The sequence below is a fragment of the Dioscorea cayenensis genome, chromosome 11, assembly GCF_009730915.1.
Source record: "Dioscorea cayenensis subsp. rotundata cultivar TDr96_F1 chromosome 11, TDr96_F1_v2_PseudoChromosome.rev07_lg8_w22 25.fasta, whole genome shotgun sequence".
Lineage (NCBI taxonomy): Eukaryota > Viridiplantae > Streptophyta > Magnoliopsida > Dioscoreales > Dioscoreaceae > Dioscorea > Dioscorea cayenensis.
The window spans coordinates 8886363-8897453 of NC_052481.1; the positions used below are offsets into that span (position 1 = coordinate 8886363).

The window sequence follows — 11091 nt, forward strand, 5'->3', positions numbered from 1 at the left end:
TGTCTCACTGTTTAGTCCACTAATTGCAATGTCATCTGAGTGGGCCTAGGCTCTCCCAAGCCAAGCTTCTTGAAAAAGGTATATGGCATGACGTTAATACCCAGAGTCCGCCAATGCTATTTCTTGACCCATATTACCAATTTTGCATGGGATGATGAAACTTACGGAGTCTTTCTTCTTGTTCGGCATATTCTTTTGCAACACCACAAACAAGAGGCATCTAAGATCACCGATCCACTCTCCTCCAACTTCCTCTGTTGGTCAATGAATCTTTCAAGAACTTAGCACACCGAGGTATTTGAGACAATGCCTCTGCAAAAGGAATGTTGATGTGTAATTGCTTAAATAGACCCAAGAACTTCTTGTGTTGCTCATCATTTTGGTCGTTATTCAATCTTGAAGGATAGAGAATTCTCGGCTTGTAAGGTGGGGATGTTAACTCTTTCTCCTTGTTTGCTCTCTCCTCAACCTCCACGACCTCGGGCACTTCAACATTGATCTTCTCACTAGGAGGTCCACCCTCAACCTCACGACCACTTCTCAAAGTGATCGCCTTCACATGTTCTCTCGGCTTAGTCTCTGTATTACTCTGTAGGCTTCCTTTTGGTCTCTCTGATAGAGACTTCGCAATTTGCCCCACTTGATTCTCTAGATTGTGTAATGAAGCGCTGTGATTTTGAAGTGTAGCTTCGACCGGCTGAAACTGATTGTTCGATGTCTGCACAAATCGGGGCAAAGCTTTCACTAAATTGTTCATCCGTGTCTCCAAACCTGAAACACGATTCTCCATGTTTGGGGCTTGTTGTTGTTGTTGGAAACCCGGTGGTGCTATGGCCTTTTGCTATCCTTGCTAGTTACTCCACAAAAAGTTGGGGCGGTTCTTCCAATCCAGATTGTAGTAGTTACTATATGGATTACCTTGGTTCCTCATGGCATTACCCACAAAATCGACTTGCTCAACTGAAGATGCATCACCAATAGAAATAGGGCAATCAGTTGGAGCATGTCCTCCCCCACAACTTGTTCAAGTAGTGATGGCCACCAATCTATTAAAAGTTAGAAGGTCTAACTTCTTGCTCAATGATTCCATTTGGGTGGCCAAAGAAGTGACTGCATCAATTTCGTGGAGTCCGTCCACTTTTCTCCTTTCCCGTAAGTTCCACTAGTAGCTGTTCATGGCCATTTCCTCAACCAATTACCGGGCTTCATCAGGGTTCTTATTCCCAATTGTACCTCCTACGGCAGTATCTACAATCTATCTTGTACTTGGATTCAACCCGTTGTAAAAAGTTTGAATGATCATCCAGTCGGGGAAACCGTGTTGCTGACACTTCCGCAATAGGTCCTTGAATCGCTCCCATGTCTCAAACAATGATTCGAGCTCCATCTTTATTAATAAGGATATCTCATTACTAAGTCTTGATGACTTTCTGGGGGAAAGTATCTCGCAATAAAGGCTTTGACCATTTCATTCCAAGTCATGATGGAAGCCTTTGGCAATGAATGAAGCCACTGCTTGGTTTTTCCTTTGAGAGAGAATGGGAAAACCTTCAATCTAATAGCATCATTTGACACTCTATTAATCTTCAACATATCACAAACTTCCAAGAAGTTCTCAATATAATTGTTCGGATCCTCATCGGCCAAACCATTGAAGTGCGCTGATTGTTGAATCATTTGGATAAATGCCGGTTTCAGCACAAAGTTCAAAGTTGTAATTGAGGGTCGCATAATACTCGATTGTGTGGCCAAAACTGAAGGTCTGGCATAGTCAAAAAGTGTTCTCTGTTGCTCATTCTATTCTGCCATATTATCCGAAACTTGACCTTCTACTTCAGCTCGGATTGACGGTTCTTGTACATGTTCTTTTCCCCTTCTTCTAAGTGTATGCTCAAGCTTCGGATCTCCTTCAACAATTTTTGTAGGGTCCCCTTGGGTCATAACCTAGAGCTGTAACCAAAAAGAAAAGAAAAATCAGAATAATGATAGAATAAGAAAATGTGAAATAGAATGAGTGATGAAAAGTTAAAATAGCAAAGTGTGAAGTTTCTCTAAACGCCTACTCCCCAGCAACGGTGCGAAAAACTTGACAACGACCCTTGTGTGTGATGCACAAGTGCACAAGTTTATCGAAGTAATAAATCCCAGGTGTGTGGGTATCGTATCCACAGGGAGTAAGGAATAAAATTGCCAAGATTGCAATCTAACTAAGCGTAGACAGAATAATGATTTGTAGATAAAATGTAATGAAAGCAAGAATAAAAGAAACAAGAAAGAGATAAGCACAAATAGATGAGAGGTAAGGCAATCGATAGAAGTGGGGTACTCGAATATTATTCCACCTAGGACAATTGTTTCAAGTGCAAAATCAACTATTATATCTCCTAATTGACGCTTAATGAGTCATGGAAATCCTTAAACGCACGGTCCCAAGCCTAAGGTTAACCGTGACTACCTCTACACTATATCCTGGTGGAGAAATCGATCAATCTCAACACCTCACACTTGTAGAGTTGCAAGACACTCTAGGGATTCCAAGTGATAAACCCTATTCCAATGTATAGATCTAACCTTTTGGTTCAGGCGAAAGACCCTTAGTCGCAATTGAGCCATAAGTGCTAAAGCCACTTCAAGGCTTCACTCCATTGCCTGTGCAACTAAGCCCCAACAGAGGTCATCCCTTAGCCCATTCACTCTTTTATGACTTCAAAGAACTCTTGGAATATGGAGGTAGGATAAATCACATAGGAGGGGAAAGGGGAAGCTCCGCTGCCTCACGACTCACCCTGTTGACCCTCTCCAACCTAGCTTTGTCAAACCCTCATGGTGTGTCACTCATCCATAAAGATTACTAAGATGGCCTCTCAATCCAATTGTCACTCTAAGGGAGAAATAATTTAACAAACATTCATTATTAGAACTCAATTAGAAACATCAATTAAGGAAAACAAAATAAAAGGTCAATAAAAAAAAGCATCCTAGGGTTTACAAAATCCAAGTACCCACTAGGGGTTTTAGCTCTCCATAGAGCAAGATACAGTCAATAATGAAATCAAAAGTAAAAACATGCAATCAACAGTAAAACCCCCTCGTTGAACAAGCGCTTCTTGGGTTGCCTCCCAAGAAGCGGTTGTTTAACATCACTTAGCTTGACATACCTGTTCCTACCTCATGGTGGCTCATAAAGATGAAAAAACTCTTTCCTAGCCACCTGCACATCACCTTCGAAGTAAGGTTTCAATCTATGTCCATTTCCCTTGAATGTTCCTTTCTTCGGGTGAGTGATCTCAATTGTACCATGTGGGGATACTTGAGTAATCTCATATGGACCTGACCATCTTGATTTCAGTTTTTCCAGAAATAACTTCTACCGGGAATTGAAGAGTAACACTTGATCACCTACTTTGAATTCCTTGTGCAGTCTAATGTGTTTGTCATGCCATGAACGCATGCTTTCTTTGTAGATTCATGTATTTTCATAGGCTCTAAGTCTCCACTCATCTAACTCATTCAACTGCAACTTTCTTTTGGTCACGAGCCCGTGCAAGACTGAAATTAATTGCTTTAATTGCCTAATATACCTTGTGTTCAAGCTCTACCGGTAAATGACATGCTTTTCCATTAACGAGGTTATATGTCGTGGTTCCCACTGGAGTTTTGTATGCTGGTCCGATATACCCACAATGTATCATCCAACCTTTCCGACCAATCCTTCCGACTATGCACCAACGACTTTGATAGAATTCTCTTCAATTCTTGATTGGTTACCTCCACTTGTCCACTAGTTTGTGGATGATACGGTGTGGCAAGACGATGGTTCACACAGTATCTTTTCAGAATTTTATCAAGTTGGGCATTGCAAAAATGAGTCCCCCTATCACTTATGATGATTCTAGGAGTCCTGAAACAAGTGAACAATCTCTTGAGGAATTTGATTACTGTTCTAGCATCATTAGTAGGGAGAGCTTGAGCCTCCACCTACTTAGACACATAGTCCATGGCGACCGATATATAACGATTCCCATTGGAGCTAGGGAATGACCCTATAAAGTCGATGCCCCACACATCAAAAACCTCACAAAACTACATTGGATTTTGTGATATCTCATCCCACCTAGACAGATTCCCTGCTCGTTAACAACTATCACAACTTTACACAAATTGTCTTGCCTCTTGAAATAACATTGGCCAATAAAAACCTGCTTCTAACAACTTTTCAGCTATCCTTCCTAAGGCATAATGGCCTCCAACTGGCCCCGAATGACAATGGGCTAGAATATCCCAACCTTCCTCCCACGAGACACATCTTCACATTATATGATCTGCACAAATTCTAAAAAGATAGGGATCCTTCCAAGTAAAGTGCTTCAAATCAGCAAAAAACTTCTTCTTTTGTTGAAATGAAAGTCCCCTAGGAAGAACTCTCCCTGAAAGATAATTGGCGAAGTCGGCGAACCACGGAGTGTCAACTTCTAAAATTTCATGCAGACAATACAAATGCTCCTTAGGAAATGCGTCATTAATTTCAGTTTTCCATGACCCTTCTTCTTTTAAACCTTCAAGGCGGGAGAGATGATCTGTAGCCACATTTTCAGCCCCTTTCTTGTCCCTAATTTCAACATCAAATTCTTGCAATAACAACACCCAACGAATTAACCTTGGTTTTGAATCAGTCTTGTTCATTAGATAACACAGCGCTGAATGGTCCATGAAGACAACCACTTGTGAAAGAATGAGGTATGATTTGAATTTGTCAAGTGCAAATACCACAGCCAGCAGTTCCTTTTCAGTAGTAGTGTAGTTCTCTTGGGCACTTGTCAAGCTCTTGTTGCATAATAAATTGGCTGGAAATATTTATCTTTTCTCTACCCTAAAACAGCCCCGACGGCAAGATCACTAGCATCACACATAAGTTCAAAAGGGAGACTCCAATCCGGTGAGATGAGGATAGGTGCTTGTATGAGTTTTTCTTTTAACAAGTTAAAAGCAAGCAAACACTCTTCATTGAACTCAAATGGGGCATCTTTCTCTAACAACTTGGTCATCGGTTGAGCAATCTTGCAGTAGTCTTTAATCAATCAGCGATAGAAACCCGCATGCCCCAAGAAACTTCTAATTGCCTTGATATTGGTTGGAGGAGGTAGTTTTTCAATAGTTTCGATTTTTGCCCGATCAACCTCAATTCCTTGGCTAGAAATTTTATCACCAAGGACAATCCCTTCTTGGACCATGAAGTGACACTTCTCCCAATTTAGAACCAAGTTAGTCTCTTCACACCACATAAGTACTTTCTCAAGATTCTTCAAGCATGTCTCAAAAGAATTCCCAAATACCGAAAAGTCATCCATGAAGACCTCCATTATATCTTCTAACAAGTCATCAAAGATGGCCGTCATACATCTTTGGAAAGTAGCCAGTGTGTTGCAAAGTCCAAAGGGCATCCTTCTATAAGTGAAAGTACCAAAAGGGCATGTAAAAATTGTTTTCTCTTGATCTTCGGGGGCCATTGGGATTTGAAAATACCCCGACATACCATTTAGAAAACAATAAAATTTGTGGCCTGCTAGTCGCTCCAACATTTGATAAATGAATGGCAATGAAAAATGATCCTTTCTTGTGGCATCATTCAACCTCCAATAATGAATGCAAACACGTTATCCCGTAACCGTTCTTGTCGGAATTAACTCATTTTGCTCATTTTTCACCACTGTCATACCACCCTTCTTATGTACCACTTGTGTTGGGCTCACCCACGCACTATCCGAAATGCGGTAAATAATTCTTGTGTCAAGGAGTTTCACCACCTCTGCTTTTACCACCACTTTCATGTTTGGGTTCAGTCTTCATTGAGGTTGAATAACAATTTTGTAATTGTCTTCCATCAAAATCTTGTGAGTGCAAAAGGAGGGGTTGATTCTCTTGATATATAAAATTTTTCAAGCTATGGCTGTTTTGTTCAACTTTAACATGGCGACCAGCTATTCTTTTTGCTACGGAGAAAGACTCGAAGCAATGATCACTGGCAATTTCGATCCTTCGGCTAGAAAAGCATACTCCAAGTGTTACGGTAATCCTTTTAGCACTAACTCAAGAGGTTCTTCCACTGAAGGTCGTAGCCGATTTGCTTGTTTCCTATCAATTTCTTCAAAAACCTTGGAAGTATCTTCTAACTCTTCCTCGAGTACCTCTTATTCTGGTTTGTTTACACCAAGGATATCCAAGCTATCTTCATCTTCCACTTGATTACTCAACCCACACACTTCAATTGATGAGATTGATTCAATACAAATTTTGGCTTCATCTTCTTCATCTGACTCGGATCCACACCCAACACATTCCGCTGTGAATGCCATTGAAAAAGATGAGGGAATTGCCTCCGACTGAATTTCAACCTTATTCCTAAAAGACAAATGCAGATTTTTCAAGGTGTTCCAACAATGTTAACAATTTAGCCCCTAGATATTGCATTCCACTCTCCTCATTCATCATGTGTGGCTCAACTATCCATAGGCTCAGCACCTCATCATGTCGTTTACCCGAATCAAATTCAGCCATAAATTGTTCCATTTTTCTCGCATTGGATACCATCCTATCCTTCAATGTCTCCATAATTGATGCTTCATTCAACATGGTCCTGAAATGGAAAAGAAAATAGAGATTACTGTTCACCCAATAGAAATAGGAAAGGAAGAAAAAGATGGAATGGAAATGGTGGCAAAAGAGAGAAAAATGAAGTAGAAATAGTAAATGCAAATGCAAATGAGTAAAGTAACCAAGTCCTAGTGTTCCTAATATCCTATCCATGGCAACGGCGCCAAAAACTTGACACTCGCTCACGTTCCGTGTAAACCGAAAGTGCACGGGTGTCGAAGTAATAATTAACCCGGTGAATGGGTAGTCGAAATCACAGGGAACAAAAGTATTAGTATTAAAAAATTCTTAGTTATCTAGTCAAAATCAATGGATGTAATGAAATGAACTAATTGCAAAAGAATTTGATAAGTGCTTGTGCAATATGAATGCGAAGCATTCTTTCCTTATGTTCAGCATTATGTTTCTAGGGTTTTTACACTAATATGTGTGTTTTTATGTTACTTTTATGCAGGTAGGGTTGTTAGGCTGATTATGAAAGAAAGAAGCCAATGTGGATCATAATGCACCAATTTTAGAGGAAATCTTGCTAAGGTTCAAACGTTAAGACATAGGTCGGGTGTAAGATGCTATAGTGTGTGCAAACCTCCTCGTATTTGACTTAGTACAACCATTTGGAGGGGCACAAGGGCAGTCGTACTCAATCATTCTGACTTATGCATATAGAACAAGATCTCCACAAACTTTTCATCACTGAAGAAGCAAAGCGATCCACGACATGAACGTGTGCCTGTTTGCATTACCTTGATGAAAGTATAGATTCAGGAAGTATTTCAGGACAGATACCGTGGCAAGGTACTATAGAACATTGTTCACAGGCGGTCGAGAAAACTGCAGAACAAAAATCCACACGGGCGTGTGTAAATTCCACAGGGGCGTCCACAGGGGCATGTGGATCCCCGATTCCAGCCCTATTTAGAGTCGATTCAGCCCGGATTTCAGCATTCTTTTCTCCATCTTTTTTCCCAACTTGAGAGAGGGTTTCGGCTAGATATTTGAGAGGTATTGGCTAGGGTTTTGGAGAGGTTCTACGGCTCTAACATCGTCATCTCTTTGGAAGAAGGTCGGTAGGGGAGCTTCCGTCGAGGCGTATCCTATACCGAACAATGGGATCTTTGGAAGATGAGTAGAGGACTTTCCACAAGACCATCAACACGACTATCGAGGGGGTTTTCTATGGGTTCATTGCTTTTACATCCTATTTCTTTGATTGTACTTAGCTCCATGGAGAGTTAAACCCCTAGTGGGTACTTGGGTATTTGTGAACCCTAGGATGTATTCGTTTCATTGAATCTCTTTATTATGCTTTCAATTAATTGATGTTTATTGTGAGTTCCAACCTTGAATGCTTGATTGATTGAATGCTCCCCTAGAGTAACACTAGGGTTGAGAGTTCTTGTTGGTAACCTTGTGAGTGAGTGACACACCACGAGTGTTAGACAAAGCTAGGTTGGAGAGGGTTGAAAAGGTGAGTTGAGAGGTACATGAGCGTCCCCTTTCCCCTCCGATATGTTAGATTCTACCTCCGTTCCTCGAGTTCTTTGTGGCCATAATACAGTGAATGGTCTAAGGGATGACCTTCCGTTGGGGCTTAGCTGTGGGTGCAATGGAGTGAAGCGTAGAAGTGATCTTAGTATCTAGGGCTTAATTGTGGTTAGGGACCTTCCACCTGGACCAAAGTGTTAGGTCTATAATTAGGAAGAGATTTATCACTTGAAATCCCTAGAGCTCATTGTAATTCTATGCGAGTTCGAGGTTGAGATGTTATCCAATTTCTCCTTCGGGACATGTATAGAATTAGGCATGGTTGACCTTAGATTTGGGACTATGTAATTAAGGATTTCCACGACTCACTACTGCATTAATTAGGAAGCATAATAGAGGGTTCTTGCACTTGAAATGATTGTACTAGGCGGAGCAATATCCGGGTACCCCATCTTTATCGATTGTCTTACCTTCTCCTTTACATGTGCTATCTTACTTGTTGTTTTTACTTTTGAGAATTGAATCATTGTCACATATATCACTATTCACTTTTCACATAGTTAAGAAGCGAATTAAGTATTTTTATTCCCTACTCCCTGTGGATATGATACCCACTCATCTGGGATTATTACTTCGACAAACCCGTGCACTTGCGGGATATCAGCAAGGGGACCTTGTCAAGTTTTTGGTGCCGTTGCCGGGGAGTAGGCGTTTAGAGATACTTTGCACTTTGTTTTCTTAGCTATTTCACTACATATTCTATTTCATATCTTCTTATTCTATCATCGTTCTGATTTTCTTTTTCTTTACTTTTGGTGCAGCTCCAGGTTATGACCCGAGGGAATCCATCAATATTGATTGGAGGAGACCCTGAGCTTGAACGTACACTTGGAAGGAAAGGGAAAGAACTGTAGGTGTTGCTGTATGGATTCCCCCATGGTCTTCTGTGGTCCTTGATTACTCCATGAAAAGTTGGGATGATTCTTCCAACCTGAATTGTAGGTGTTGCTGTATGGATTCCCTTGAGGTCTTGTTCCATTACCTACAAAGTCGACATTCTCAACTGAAGAAACATCACCAATGATGATTGGGCAATCGGAGGGAGCATGTCCTCCACCACAACCGGTGCAATTGGTCACAGCCGCAACTCTATTCGAAGCTATAAGATCTAGCTTCTTAGTCAAACTCTCCACTTGGGCCGCCAATGAAGTTACCGCATCAATTTCATGGAGACCGGCCATGTTTTTCTTTTCCCTAGCGTTCCACTGGTAACTATTTAATCCTATTTCCTCAATCAATTGACGAGCCTCATCGGGGGTTTTGCTACCTAAGGTACCTCCTGCCACCGCATCCAAGAGTTGCCTTGTACTCGGGTTCAAACCATTGTAGAAGGTTTGAATAATCATCCACTCTGGGAATCCGTGTTGCGGACACTTGCGCAGGAGTTCCTTGAACCTTTCCCATGTCTCGAATAGAGACTCCAATTCCAACTGCATAAAGGATGAGATCTCATTCCTAAGCTTTCCTGATTTTCTGGGAGAAAAATAATGGGCTAGAAAAGCTTCTACCATCTCCTCCCATGTAGTGATTGATGCTCTAGGTAATGAGTGTAGCCACTGCTTCACTTTCCCCTTTAAGGAAAATGGGAAGGCTCTCAACTTGATGGCATTAACCGTCACACCATTTATCTTCAGCATGTCACAAACCTCGAGGAAGCTCTCTATGTGACTGTTTGGATCCTCATCGGCCAAACCATTGAATTGTGCGGACTACTACAGCATATGGATGAATGCCGGCTTTAGCTCAAAATTCAGAGCTGTAATTGGGGGACGCACAATACTCGATTGTGTCCCCAACACTGAAGGTCTGGCATAATCAGATAGTGTTCGTTGTTGCTCATTTTGTTCTGCCATGTTGTCAGATCCTTCTATTTCCATATCAGCTGGATTAGGCTATTCTTGTACAGGTTCTTTCCCTTTCCTTCCAAGTGTACGTTCAAGCTCAGGGTCTCCTCCAATCAATATTGATGGATTCCCTCGGGTCATAACCTGGAGCTGCACCAAAAGTAAAGAAAAAGAAAATCAGAACGATGATAGAATAAGAAGATATGAAATAGAATATGTAGTGAAATAGCTAAGAAAACAAAGTGCAAAGTATCTCTAAACGCCTAACTCCCCGGTAACGGCGCCAAAAACTTGACAAGGTCCCCTTGCTTATATCCCGCAAGTGCACGGGTTTGTCGAAGTAATAATCCCAGATGAGCGGAGTCGAATCCACAGGGAGTAGGGAGTAAAGACACTTAATTTGATTCTTAGCTATGTGGAGTATCAACAATGATAAGTGTGGTAATGATTCAATTCTCATAAATTAAAAGCAACAAGTAAGAGAGCAAAAGTAAAGAGGAGGCAAGGCAATCGATAAAGATGGGATACTCTGATGATGTTTCACCTAGGATAATTGCTTCAAGTGCAAGAACTCTCTATTATGCTTCCTAATCAATGCAATGGTGAGTCGTGGAAATCCTTACATACATTGTCCCAAATCTAAGGTCAACTATGCCTAACTCTATACATGTCCCGGAGGAGAAATTGAACAATCTCAACACCTCGCACTCGCATAGAGTTGCAATGAGCTCTAGGGATTCCAAGTGATAAATCTCTTCCTAGATTTAGACCTAACCCTTTGGTCCAGGCGGAAGGTTCCTAGCCACAATTAAGCCCTAGATACTAAGATCACCTCAACGCTTCACTCCATTGCACGCCCAACTAGGCCCCAGCGGAGGTTCATCCCTTAGACCATTCACTCTATTATGGCCACAAAGAACTCAAGGAACGGAGGTAGAATCTATCACGTCGGAGGGAACAAGGGGACGCTCCTATACCTCTCGACTCACCCTCTCAACCCTCTCCAACCTAGCTTTGTCTAACGCTCATGGTGTGTCACTCACTCACAAGG

General features: G+C 41.5%; 2 non-coding genes across 2 annotated transcripts; both read left to right on the top strand.

The window, feature by feature from the left end:
* Window positions 1–1313: 1313 nt before the first annotated feature.
* On the top strand, window positions 1314–1420 carry LOC120272827. The gene has a single exon (XR_005540362.1). It is a non-coding gene; the product is annotated as a small nucleolar RNA R71 (small nucleolar RNA).
* An 8132-nt stretch (window positions 1421–9552) lies between these two features.
* Window positions 9553–9659, top strand: LOC120272721. The gene has a single exon (XR_005540261.1). It is a non-coding gene; the product is annotated as a small nucleolar RNA R71 (small nucleolar RNA).
* Window positions 9660–11091: the final 1432 nt, after the last annotated feature.